Source organism: Strix uralensis, chromosome 1, assembly GCF_047716275.1.
Source record: "Strix uralensis isolate ZFMK-TIS-50842 chromosome 1, bStrUra1, whole genome shotgun sequence".
Lineage (NCBI taxonomy): Eukaryota > Metazoa > Chordata > Aves > Strigiformes > Strigidae > Strix > Strix uralensis.
The window spans coordinates 143832626-143846857 of NC_133972.1; positions in this window are offsets into that span (position 1 = coordinate 143832626).

Below are 14232 nucleotides of genomic sequence, written 5' to 3' on the forward strand. Positions count from 1 at the left end.
CACAGAATCATTCAAGTTGGAAAAGACCCTTGGGATCATCGACTCCAACCATCAGCCCTACTCTACAAAGTTCTCCCCTACACCATATCCCCCAACTTCTCATCTAAATGACCCTTAAATACATCCAGGGATGGTGACTCCACCACCTCCCTGGGCAGCCTATTCCACTGTCTGACCACTCTTTCTGTGAAAAATTTTTTCCTAATGTCCAATCTAAACCTCCCTTGTTGGAGTTTAAAGCCATTCTCTCTTGTTCTATTGCTACTTACCTGTGAGAAGAGACCAGCATCAACCTCTCTACAATGTCCTTTCAGGTAGGCGTAGAGAGTGATGATGTCTTCCCTCAGCATTCTCTTCCTCAAACTGAACAGTCCCAACTCCCTCCATCTTTCCTCATAGGATTTGTTCTCCAGGCCCTTCACCAGCTTTGTTGCCCTCCACTGGACTCGCTCCAGCACCTCCATATCCCTCTCATATTGAGGTGCTCGAAACTGGACACAATACTCAAGGTGTGGCCTCACCAGTGCAGAGTACAGGGGGACTATCACCTCCCTACTTCTGCTGTATTCGTAACACAAGCCAGGATGCCATTGGCTTTCTTGGCCACCTGGGCACACTGCTGGCTCATGTTCAGCTGCTTGTCAATTAGAACTCCCAGATCCTTCTCTTCCACACAGCTCTCCAGCCACACCTCCCCAAGCCTCTAGTGATGCACGGGGTTGTTGTGGCCCAAGTGCAGGACCTGGCACTTGTCCTTGTTGAAGCTCCTCCCATTAATGTTGGCCCACCGATCCAATCTATCCAAGTCTCTTTGTAGAGCCTCCCTATCTTCATACAGATCGACACTCCCGCTTAACTTGGTGTCATCTGTGAACTTACTGATAATGCACTCTATGTCCTTATCAAGATCATCAATAAAGATGTTGAACAGAAATGGTCCCAACACCAAGCCCTGAGGAACACCACTTGTGACCAGCCACCAGCTGGATTTAGCTCCATTGACCACCACTCTCTGGGACCGTCCATCCAGCCAGTGCTTGATCCAGCAGACCGTTTCCTCATCCAGTCCATGAGCAGTCAGTTTTTCTATGAGAATCCTATGGGGAACTGTGTCGAATGTTTTTCGAAGATCCAGGTAGATAATATCGACAGTTTTTCCCTTGACCAATAGTTGGGTCATCTTGTCATAGAAGGAGATCAGGTTTGTCAGGCAGGACCTGCCTTTCCTAAACCCATGCTGACTAGGCCTGATCTCCTGGTTGTCCATTATATGACTTAAATGGCACTGGAGATGACCTGCTCCATGACCTTCCCTGGTACCGAGGTCAGACTGACATGTTTATAGTTTCCTGAATTATCCTCTCTGCCATTCTTGTAGATGGGTGTCATATTTGCCAGTGGGACCTCCCCAGTTAGCCATGCCTTCAGGTAAATCATGGAAAGTGGCTTGGCGAGCACATCTACTAACTCTTTCAGCACCCTTGGGTGTAACCCACCCACACACTTGTGTGCATCCATGATGCACTAGGTCACTGTCTATCTCCTCCTGGAATGTGGGGATTCATTCTCCCAGTCTTTGTCTTCTGGCTGAGGAGGCTGGATTCCCTCAGTACAACTAGTCTTGTTATTAAAGACTGAGGCAAAGAAGGCATTAAGCACCTCAGCCTTCTCCTCATCACTTGTTGCCATGTTTCCTCCTGCATCTAGCAGGGGATAGAGGCTCTAACTGGTCTTTCTTTTGCTGTTGACATACTTATAGAAACATTTCTTGTTGTCCTTGATTGCTGAAACCAGATTAATTTCTAGCTGGGCTTTAGACCTCCTGATTTCTGCCCTTCATAACCTCACAGCATCTTTGTAATCACTGTGAGTGGCTAGCCCCTTCTTCCAAAGGCAGTAAACTCTCCTTTTCTCCCTGAGTTGCAGCCAAAGCTCCCTGTTTAGCCAGGGTGGCCTTCTCTGCTACCAGCTTCTCTTACAGCACCTGGGGATAGCCTGCTCCTGTGTCATTAAGACTTCCTTCTTAAAGTGCGCTCAGCCTTTCTGGACCCCTATACCCTTCAGGATCATCTCCCAAGGGATCCTGTAAAGCAGGTGCCTAAACAAGTCAAAGTCAGCTCTTTGGAAGTCCAGGATGTCAGTTCTGCTGCCCCATCTCCTGGCCTCTCTAAGAATAGAGAACTCTATTATTTCATGATCGCTGTGCCCTAGTCAGTCTCCAACCACCACATCATCCACCAGTCCTTCTCTGATCACAAAGAGGAGATCCAGCAGTCACTTTGGTCAGTTCTCTCACCAGCTGCGTCAGGAAGTTATCTGCCATACATTCAAGGAATCTCTGGGACTGGTCCATCTCTGCTGTGTTGTATTTCCAGCAGATGTCTGGGAAGTTAAAGTGTCCCACAAGTACAAGGGCAAGTGATCGTGAGATTTCTCCTAAGTACCTATAGAATGTTTCATCCACCTCTCTGTCTTTGTTCGGTGGCCTATAAGAGACTCCTACTACAACATCTGCCCTGTTGACCTTCCCCCTCATTGTAACACAAATACACTCCACCCTGTCTTCAGTACACTTGTATGTAAAGCTATCATAACAGTCCCTAACATACAGCGCCACCCCACCGCCTCTCCTTCCTTGTCTATCCCTCCTAAAGAGCTTGTAGCCATCAATTGGCACACTCCAGTCATAGGAGACATCCCACCATGTTTCTGTAATAGCCACTACATCATAATTTTCCTGTTTCATCATGGCTTCAAGCTCCTGCTGTTTGTTACCCATGCTGTGTGCATTGGCATACATGCACTTCAGGTGAGCTGATGTCCTCAGCACCTTTTCGCATTTAGAGGTCCTAAGTGTGGCCTGACCTTTCACAGGTGTTACCAGTTACTGATCCATCAATATCCCTTGCACCTTTGTTATGCTGCACGTCTCCACCCCTTGTCTCCACTGGAATAGCAGGATAAGGGTCATTGTTGGCACAACAGCCCACAAACTCTGTTAATCTACCCTGGGGCTTATGTCTGGGAGTTCAAGTTTTGCCCCCTTCCCCCTTCAAATCTAGTTTAAAGCTCTCTCAATGAGCCCAGCTAACTCTTGCCACAAGATCCTTTTCCCCCTCTGGGACAGATGCATCCCATCTGATGCCAAAAGTTCTGGCGTCCTGTATACTAACCCGTGATTGGAAAATCTGAAGCCCTGCCCATAACATCAGTCTCAAAGCCGCAAGTTCATCTGTTGAGTTCTCCTGTAATCTTCTTCATCCATCCCCGCAACTGAAGGGATGGAGAACGCTACCTGTGCCCCTGACCCTGTAATCAGTTTCCCCAATGCCCTGAAATCTCTCTTCATTGATTTAGGACTTCTCCTGGTAATGTTGTCGGTACCTACCTGAAAAACCAAGAGAGGGTAGTAGTCCTTAGGTCTCACTAGAGTGGGGAGTTTTGCTGTGGGGTCCTTTGCCTGGGCCCCAGAAAGGCAGCAGACTTCCCTATGAAGTGAGTCCGGTCTGCGTATTGGGCCTTCAACACCCCTCAGAATGGAGTCACCCACTACAATGACTCTTCTGGGGTTCTTTTTAGAAGTGGTTTTAATACCTGGTGTAGAGTGACCTGGCCTTGGTGGACCTTGATCTTCTTCCTTGTTTGAGTCATTTTCTTCGTCCTTCTCTACTTCATTCAAATGTTCCACAGCCCCGTATCTGTTGTGAAGGGTCACCATGGAAGGTGAGGGAGGTCGGGAGAGGATTTTCCTACCTCCCTGAGCAGGGACCTGTTTCCAGTCTCCCCCATCTCGTAGGTCCCTCAAGTTAATATTATAGTTTGTTCAGTCCACACTGACAAGTGAGACTATCTGATCGGCAGTGAGATGAGAATAAGAGAGCCTCATTAAAAAAGAAGAGGAGGGTAGCCCAAGAATCATAAAATTAAATGAGAAAGTTTCTGATTTATCTGGGTCTTGTAAACTAGCATAACTTTCAGCAGTTCTATTAGTTGGATAAGAAGCAGTTACCAGCATTTAGGTCTTTTATGATTGTCCTAAATTGTTGTGAATAAAAATATTTGTCTTTGCTAGGGAACAGAGGAACTATAACAGGCCTTGCTTTCTAAAATATATTTCTTCTGTGGCAATATTTTTTTCTGAAAGTTACACTATGTTAGAGTTTACTCCTGTCTATATTTTCTCTAAGGTTCCCTGAGATTCAATGTTTGCATTTATTTCTGCTTGACAGGCTAGGATGAAATCATCCCAATGTATTATTTGTTTTCTCCTGAGTGAGCTCCAGTGAATACTTGGCTCAAGCAATACGATGACAGTAAGGCCTCAGTTAATTCTCCCTTTATGCCTTGTTGGTGGTCACCATAAGCTACTGTAAGATCAATTTAATAAAAACCCATTGCTACATCAAGTTCCATTCCTGTCCAAACAGAACTGAAACCCCTTTGGTTCAATGGAACAGAATAAGAAATATTAATAATAAAAATATAATGTTGTCTGGGGGGGTGAAAGGATCCATACTTGCTGTATCCTTTTCTTGCCCGGAGTGTCATAGTGATTCTTTTGAAATTGCTTTCCTTTGGTATAACCTTTCACTCTCACTCTTGAAAAATTCAAATTGTTCATTTCCTGAGCTGCAGAGAATGGTTCACTAGAGATCTAAGCATGATCAGACAAGCCCCTTAGAAATTTTCAGGATCACTATTGTTTGCCTGTAAGATTCACAATGAAGGAAAAGTCATATCTAAGACTGAAAAGCAGAGGGGAAATCACAGCTACACCAACATAAAGATCCACTATAATAAAATTTCCTGATTTATCAGAGTCCCAGTTGCCTTAATGAAGTGCGTCCTTGTAACTGTGAGTTGACATGTAGAGCTCTTATCATCTTTCTGTGAAAGCAGAGACCAAGTGCTCACTTTGAGTAGTACATGGCTTTTGCTATCTGATTGGGGCCCAAAGAGTGAGCACATTGTGTAAGCAGCATAAATAACAGTATCATAGAAGATTAATTAAAATGACATTTATTATATGGCTGGAATTAGCAAAGCAGAAGGATACTTCATTTCATCAACAAAGTGCTGATGTTGCTAAAGGTTATAATTCTTGCTGATGTGTTAAACACCTACTATATCCCTGTATAAAGGAATAAATCATAGTTATATACATTTTAGAATATGTAGAATTAATCTGTACAAATCTAACTCTAAACATTATTCTGCCTTGGTCTCTCTTGATACCAGCGGGGTTCAATGCAGAAATTATTTGTCAACATTAATGTGTAAATAATTAAGGCTGGATGGAGAAAGTTTGAGAGGGAGTATGATTTCTAGGAATCATTTTTTCGTCTCCCATTCTGGCAAGATTTGGAGCTATAAAAAGGAAGGAACTCATATTGTTTCATTCATGCTTTTCCACCTTTTATCTAGAAATTGTCCTCACTTGACTCATCTTTAGGTAGATACACAGTTTTAAGGATCTTAATAGCAGTTCCTTAGTCAAGGGGAGACCTGACAATGGTCTCCTTGGCTGATCAGCAGTACTTTTTAGACTAATATAACAATTCTAGGCTTATTCTGGCTATTTCTTTGTCCATTAAAAGCGAGCAAACAAATGTAATCATGACCCCAAAGTTAGGATTTGGCAATTAAATGCAAATGCCCTACAGTACATTTCCATAAAATCCAATGTGAAATTCCAAAGGAATAGAATTAATAATATTCTGTGAAAAAAAGCCTGGAAAAGTTAAAGGATTTTGAAATACATTCTCATCCTGATCTTCAAGAAAATTTAGCTGGGCAAATGCTGTGGATGTTAAAAATGCATATTGCTGTCCTAATAAAGGATAACAGCTCATTCCAAATAGTCACCATACATCATGGAAATTCATATTTATGGACTTCTTTGCTGCAGTCTATGGCTCTGGTATACCCTTTAGTAAGCAGATTTTAGACAAAATAGGCATTTACAGTATATTTATAACCTTCGTAGGTCAGTGATCATTGATATGATGTGCTGTTACAGCTCCCGGATGTTTCTGCTATTGGATGATTCATCTCTTAAGAGATTATTTCAGTGTCCAAAATTCACAGTGAAATCACCTGCTAAATAACCCTGTGAAAATACTGCTGCAACCTACTATATGCACAAACCTGGTAATCTTTTCAAAGTAATCTGTTTGCATTTATATTCTTTAACCTATTCATTTAGGACTGAAGCACTCAAATTCTTAATAGAAAAATAAATGAAATAAACAGTGAAACCAAGATCCACTAAAAGGAAAGTGTTTGCAGTGCCTTTTTATCCTGCTAGAATTTCAAATGAAGAAGCAAAGTTAGGAAAATATAGAAAAATGTGCCAGCTGTGTGGAGAGTGCATCTGCTTTAGCAATTTAATTCGGATCAGCAAAGAGATTTGGAAATGAAACTCCCATTTTTTTCCACTTACTCCACTTCATTTGCATTGCAGAGTGCTCTTGAGGCATGGATTCCTTTTTGATGCAAATTTACCAAAGGAGCTGCATCAAGGTGGTCTCTAGCTGTTACTGGAAGTCTGTCCTTGAGAATGGTCCACAGCTACTCCAACATAACCGCTACACATGAAGGATAATGAAACCTGTGTGGTGTGGCTCTCAGCACCGAGTCTTCTGTTCTATTCTATCACACCACAGTAGTTGCTAATATAGAAATATCCTGATGTTTTCAATAACTTTTAACTAACAGAGAAGTGCTACATATTGTCAATCTTTGTCTTGACAAGTCATACAAGACTGGATTAATCTGAAACCTGTAATATCAGATTATTGATGTTTGAACCTTAAAAAAGAAAAGTTAGATATTAATCTTTGTGTTTACATGTAGAGGTTGCTCAAACTCATCTAATTTTCTTTGGCCAGTAATAGCTAGAAGTCAAAGCTAACATGAATATTGAAGTTTCTATTGTTTCTGAATTCCAGCTCTAATAAGAAAACCCACAATTCAGACTTTTCCTGCCGTATTCCTGCATATATGCTCTCAGTAAGGATATTGTAGTCCATAGATTGCCTTAACCACCTTTGTTAGAAACAGCAATTCACATTCATGTTTGATGTGAGGCAGTGTTTGAGAAATAGATTTCAGAAAGTTCTTGTGCAATAGGGTTTACTAAATTCAAATAGATTTTTGTTTGTATTTCATATTTGGAAAATTTTGTGAAGAAGGGAAGAGAGAAGGAAAAAAAGAATGGACTTACCATTATTTCTTCTCTAACTCATTACAGATAGTTTTCAAGTATGTCTATAAAAGGCTATAAGGAAGCAGTGTGGGAAGATGATTGTTTTTCCTTTTTTTCCTTGAAGCACAAAATGGGAAGAAAAAGGAAAAATCTTTTATTTGTGAAAAATCATAAGATTTGCTTGTGAAGTACATATGGGAAATTACTTATTTTTATGATTACTATATTATTTTTTTTATAAATTTATTTTTTATTTTAAAAATAAAAAATAAAATACTCTATCGAGTATTTTTTAATTTTAAAAATAATAATAAAAAATACTCTATTGAGTATTTCCTCATTTTTTTTTCTCTTCAGCTTTGAAACATATTTTGTCAATAAAACTAATTTGTATTCTAAAAAATGAAACCTGTGTTTCTGCAATAATTGCTGTATGGAATCAGAGAGAAATAAATGTTCAACTATGTATATCAGAAGACACAGAGGCTTGCACAGTGTTTCTTTTATGTCTTTGTTCATATAGTGAGATCACAGTAATTTAACATTATTATATAAAGAAAGACCAAGTCAGCCAAAACCATTGATGTCAGCAGCTGTTATAACACTGAGTTATAACATCATTAGTCTAACAAATGTCTGCTGATAGATTAGCATAATATAGGATCATACTGAACCAGTCTCACATATCAATCAAAACAGATCCCCTACTAGGATAAAATGGTTCAAGAGGTCACAGACAATGAAATGCATCTAAAATGATATGAAATAAAAGAAACAAAATTAGATAAATAGATGTATGTATGAATATATGACAGAGAAAATGTAGGGAACAAATATCTGGCTGCTTTGTGTCTGGTTCCTTCATCTTCTCTGTAGAAACAGTTGCTGTTCTCTGGTTATTTCAGACAGTCAGGTAACAGAATTCACTATTAAACCAAAAGCCTTTAACACCACAAAATAAAGCAGGCAGATTAAGGTTTCCTGGGTAAATTTTTAGCTGGCACAGAAACTAGAAAGCTATCTCAATGTCCTGCTTTTTCAGAAGATGAGATATTTTGCCATGTGAAAGCCAGAGATGAAGAATGAAGCCAAAATTACCATAACATTCATGATACTCTATGCTATGTCTGGAACAAAAGAGTGTTTGCTCTTTCATGGGTGTTTTGGCTGTCCTGGGCTCACTAATTTCTGTGCTAACATTTTGAGACCACAGGAGGAATAGCCTTTGCAAATTCTGTATTTACATAAGCTTGTTTTAAATTTACTGTGAAAGTGTATCTCTTTAGTAGAGAAAGTGAAGTTTTTAGGTGCAACATGAATCAGGTGTTCAGCTGTTTAATGGAGGCCCTATTTAATAGAGAATTTAGAGTGAATAAAAATAATTTCTTCTTATTCCTGCTCTGCCACTCTTTTACTCTGCTACTTTTTTTACATTCCCTGATTATTTTTTGCTCTATACAAAAATATAATTTTTGTTCTATGCTAAAAATATAAATGGTGTTTAAAGAGTCCTTAGTCCTCCATATTGCAGTCACACAAACGCATATATGACTGCCAGAAAATGGAAAATGTGCAATTGGATAGTTTATTAAAAAACCTTTAATGTGTCACTCATACCTTCTACTATCTTCCAGGCAAACCTGAGAAGTTCCTTTGAACTGCAGAGATGCTGTTCAAAATAAAATAGACATCCAGGTAAATCTTTGAAGAATGTGACTCAAGGAGTTTTGAGATAGAGGAACACATCAATGGTCAAGTCCAAAAATTGAGAGAAAGAAAACAACATTGTTTCAAGAACTGAGGAGGAGAATTCAACACTTGTCCTTTGAGCAATTTAGATTTCTAACAGAACCAGGAGACACAAGCAGTTCAGCACCTGCTTTGTGAAGCACGATAACAGTGCTTCCCTTCCCTTTACTTGGAGAGAGAGTTATCAGTATCAAGGCTGCTCATGAAACTATATCTGCTATTGTGAAAGGATGAGCTCTGTAAATAAGTACATCAAACAAAGAAAATACCTGACTCGGGTTTCTGCTTCAAATTGCAAAACAATCTAAGGCCACTGAAGTGTAGTATATCTTGAGAAAAGAAAAATTTGTCTTGTATTACCCAGATACTGGAATCTAACAGATATGTAATAGAACATATATTTCAGAATTTAACACTATTTCATGAGTTTACACTTTACAAATGTTGATAAGCAAATAATATTTAAATGCAAAATAAATAAAATTGGGGTAATGAGGGTATTGAGTTCTTGTACAGTTTTCATTAAAAGTCAGAGTCTTTTTGCAGAAGAAGCTTGATATCAAATGGACAAAACATGAAAATGATACATTCAGTACACCTCATCAGAACACAAAAATATTTTGATCCAGTTTCCTCAGGAAATTCAGAATTATATCATTGCCATCTGAAATATAAATTGTTGTCACATGTATTTATATGCACATAAAAATGTGGTTTAACATCTTAGAATGTACTCTCCCTGGAAAACAGTCTAAACAGACAGCAGCTCAGAAAAAAACAGGTTAGAGAGAGTGCGGTAAAGAAGCAAAATCATGCAGAATTCTTACTGAATCTAATATTTTTGCAGCATGTTGTAATAATTTTTACTACCTATCTGTACACACAATGACATCCCCATTTTAAAGATAAAAGTAATCTGGATCCCAGTTTTAAAAAAATTTTGGAATATTTTTTGGCCATTTTTAGCCCTGTTTTTTATAAGACAGATCAAAACTGCAGGAATTGGAGTTTTCCAGGTTAATACAGTCTCTGTTTGCATACTGATAAATTTTAGAACAAGACCTGATCAAATGTCATCTCCCTAATTTTTCATTTCTCTGTGTGGGGCAGAAAGCTCCAGCCAAATATCCAGTCACTGACCATCTCTGACATAGTCATAGATGTATCAAACATCAGGATGTAGCTCTAAATTCACTGTCCAAACATAGCCTGAATCCCACAATGGACAGTACTAGGAGAATCAATAAGTATTTAGATTTCCACAGATTAAGATAGGAATACTGTTGGATCCCACTGTAGTTCTTGATGTTGCTTCAAACTGGAGTTACTTGGTTATTAATGAAATTACAAATGGAAAATGCAGAAAGCTAAGGAATCTAGACTTCTACGGTATAGGGAATCTAGACTTCTACGGTATATTTCTAGCACTACAGATAGCTTTAGATTTATAATTAATCTTGGATAATAGAAAATAGGGCTGGAAGATGTCTCTAAAAACCACTTAGTTGATCTCTGGCTCAAAATATTGTCAACTATACTGTTGATTGCTGATTAACTGTCAAATATAACCAAACATTTCCTGATGTATGAGAGACCTGCTCTTAAAAATGTTCAGTGATGAAGATTCTGATACTTCTTTATGTGATATATTTCAGCATTTGAATATCATTAAACTGCTGTTTCTGATACCAAAACTAAATCTCCCCTGCTGAAACTTATCTAATTACTCTTTGTACTATCACAAAAAACCACAGGGAAGCAGTTTACTACTTCCCTTTTTGCAGAAACTTTTTACATATTTGAAGGTTGTTAACAAATGTCCTTTCAGTTTTCTCTTCTCTAGAGTACAGGAACCCAACTGTTTCGATATCTTTAATAGGTCATATTTTATAGACCCTCCAATGAGCTATATTTTCTGAAATAATATCTTGAGGACATGGTAAGCCTATTTTTTTAATTGGAAACTCGGAAGACAGTGGGATTAGTTCACTCATCCACTCAAAGGTAATTACCTGATATTAGATGTACATTTGCTACTGTTTGCAGATATAAGCAGGAGTAATCCCCAGCAGACTCCATCTAAGATATTTTCTCCTTTTCACATGAAGTAACCAGTTACACCACAATGGTAATGATTCCATAACATATTCTCATCTGGCATTTATTTTGTTCTGTTCTTGTTGTAAGAGTAGAAAAGTGAGTGGAAGATTATAGTTACAATCAGAAGTCATACTACAACAACAAGAACAACAAAAAGGGAAACATTTGAAGCAAGGAATTTTATTTCACTTTAGTAACATTTGACACATCTGTCTTGGCACTGGAAGTAATTACCTGAGGAAAAGGTGTCACTTTTATATTTTAAAACTGTAAAACAATAATCTTTGACTAATTTCTCACTTGCTTGGGTTTTGGGGTTTTGTTTGGTTGTTTGGTTGCTTCCTTTTTTTTTTTTTTTTAGATGGGAAGAGGATTTGGTAATGACTCATTTTGCAACACATACCTGCAAATATTAATATTAAATATTAATTACTGGTTTCACCCAGTTCATGCACTGAACCATGCAACTTGAGTTTTGCTGGTTCTGTTCTAGATTAAACCCAAGATTTATTCTGACATATGGCAGCCTTCCCCAAGCTGGAAAGGATTCATCTTGGGAGCTGTGTATATTTTGATGGCTGGCAGAAGGTGAATCTTTGGAGCAGCTTCATGCTGTCCTGGTAAGGAGAGCAGCAGCTGATGAGGCTGTCACTATGCTTGTTAATGCTCTCATCCTATAGCCCAGGAGCTGAACCTGCAGGATATTCTGCCTCACTACAGCTGCTGACCCAACCACTCCCTGATAGGTGGGACAACAGAAACAAGGTCAGTGCTATCTTTAGTTTTATGTCTATCCCAGGCAGCTGACAGTTAGTAGAGGAATCTGCATGGAGTGTCCCACTGATTCCACCCCCCAAGGTCATGCACAAGTCTGGAATACCTCCAGTCTGGTGAATTTTTTTTCTCACCCTTCTTCTCTCTCCTTTCCTTCATCTCAGGGAGCAGAATATATGTGATATGCTCCCTGAAAGCCTAGTTCTGACCCTTTTACTCCCAGGACAGAGAGGCAGAAAAATAGTAGCTAGAGTGGTACACTCATTAGTTCCAGCTCCTGTAAGGGTCAACAGTTGGAGCTATGCAGATTCTTGTAGCTTTCCAAGGCGGAAAGCAAAACAGCTGAAGTCATTCCATTTTCTCATTCATTTCCTTTTCTTCCTTCCTGAGATGAAAGACAGGGAATTACAAGGACTCCTTACCTCTCTTCCTTCTTTCTTGCTTTTTTGACTTCTTTTTTGGTGTATCCTCTCTCTGAGCAGAGGAAGGTTGTATATTTATGTTTGAATGCCCAGGCTATAGTAGACAAGAAGCAAAGACTTTTCCAAACAACACAAAAACAACCAATAAAGAACAGCACCACTAAATCCTTTACAAAGCTCATTATCAATTCCCCCCAAGCTTATTATTGTAACTTCACCAGCTTGAAAAAGCAAAGGATAATTGTTTTGCTTGACTCAAGTGTGATATTTCTATGCTGACTTCCATGATCTTGCTGCAGGGTGACAGGCAACATAAAACAGATGAAGTTTTGTAATAAGTCAATCATTGAAATCAGTACTATGCTTATGATGTATGTCTTATTTGCACACTTATTCCATTTTATGTCCTATAATTTAAAAAACACTAGGTAATTTTCTAGCTTCTGCTCAAATCTGGATGGAGTACTTTACAAGAGTAATTGGGTGTCTGCAACCAAGTTGGGGGTCAAAGTTCAGAAGCAATAACTTAGAAAAGAATCTATATGTTCAGAAACTATTTTTTTTAACAAACACTGGATATTCTTGAGGAATTAGATATTTTAGAGAAGAGGTATAGTTGCACTGGATTATTTGGAAAGGGTTAGGATTTCTCTCAGACTGCTTGAGACTAAACTGCCTTTAGTAATAGTGTATTCCCTATATAGCCCCTTTTTGGGCTTTGAGCATAAAATATCTTTCATTTAGCTAGTTCTTACCATACATTCCCTTTTCCTTAATTTTCTTTTTGTGTACTTGCAATATACACATTTTTTTGAATTTTAATATCATAAAAATATTACACCTAGAAAAAACCAATTTACCACAATATATTCTGCATAATGGCCTTGCCATGAGGAGGCTTTATCAGGAAAGGTCATATGCTTTTAAATATTTTCATCAGGGGGTTGCTGTCACTATATTTTTTATAAATATTTTAAAATCTTGATGCAACTTTTTTGACACAGCCTCCGTTATCTTTTGAAGAACATCAGTTGCTTTGTAAAAAAAATGAATCAACTTTGTGTTTTATATGTTTTTCTTGAACATTCAGTGGGTTAGAGAAATCTGAACATGGAAACTTCATTTTTGTTCTTAAAAATATTTTGTTTCTCCTGAAAAGCAGAAAAAAGTGTGTTGTCAGTAGCTTTGGTAAACAGTAGTGGTTGAAAAACCTTGCACTAAAAGAAATCAACAGTACAGTTTTATCTTCCAAGTTTTGGGTAACATCAGACAATTGATACTTGGTTCTTAATTCAGGAAGTGGCAGACACTAATCATTGCAATTATCAAAAGTTGATTTTCTGTTGTACAGATAGATTTCTTTTTATTTACTATTCTAAGCCACTTTAGTTTGAAAATACACATTTCTATTTTGTTCACGTCATGGACTACAATGGTGAAAGACTAGAGAAATATAAAATAAATACTAAATGTAACAGTGAATCCAAACATGTACTTGACTTTTTGATTCATATAATCATTGAGTTCGGTATAGCATATTCAAGAATGTGTCAGGATGAAGTAAAGACCAACAACTAGGCTATTAATTTTACAGGAAAACAATAACTTTCATGCTTTGCTTTCATCATCCTTTCATACCATCCTTTACCCCTGCCTGATGAGAGCTGTCGCTTATATTTCCCTACTTATGACTAGCTCAAAGGGAATTTAGTGCAAAAAGGTACTGGAAATGAATAAAAATAATGCCTTATATTATTATTATTTATTTTATCACTTATTATGTCTGTATATAGCCCCAAGGACTTGCAAGGATTCTTTCCATATAAAAAGCTAGCATAATACCACAGTTGCTCTATTCATGCAAAAGGACAGTGGAAAGGAGAGGGGTCTCAAGAGAGAGAATGAGAAGAATCCTGACAGCAAAAGAGAAAGGAACAATGCAGATATGTGAACATTACTTAAGAGAAGATGAAGCTGCAC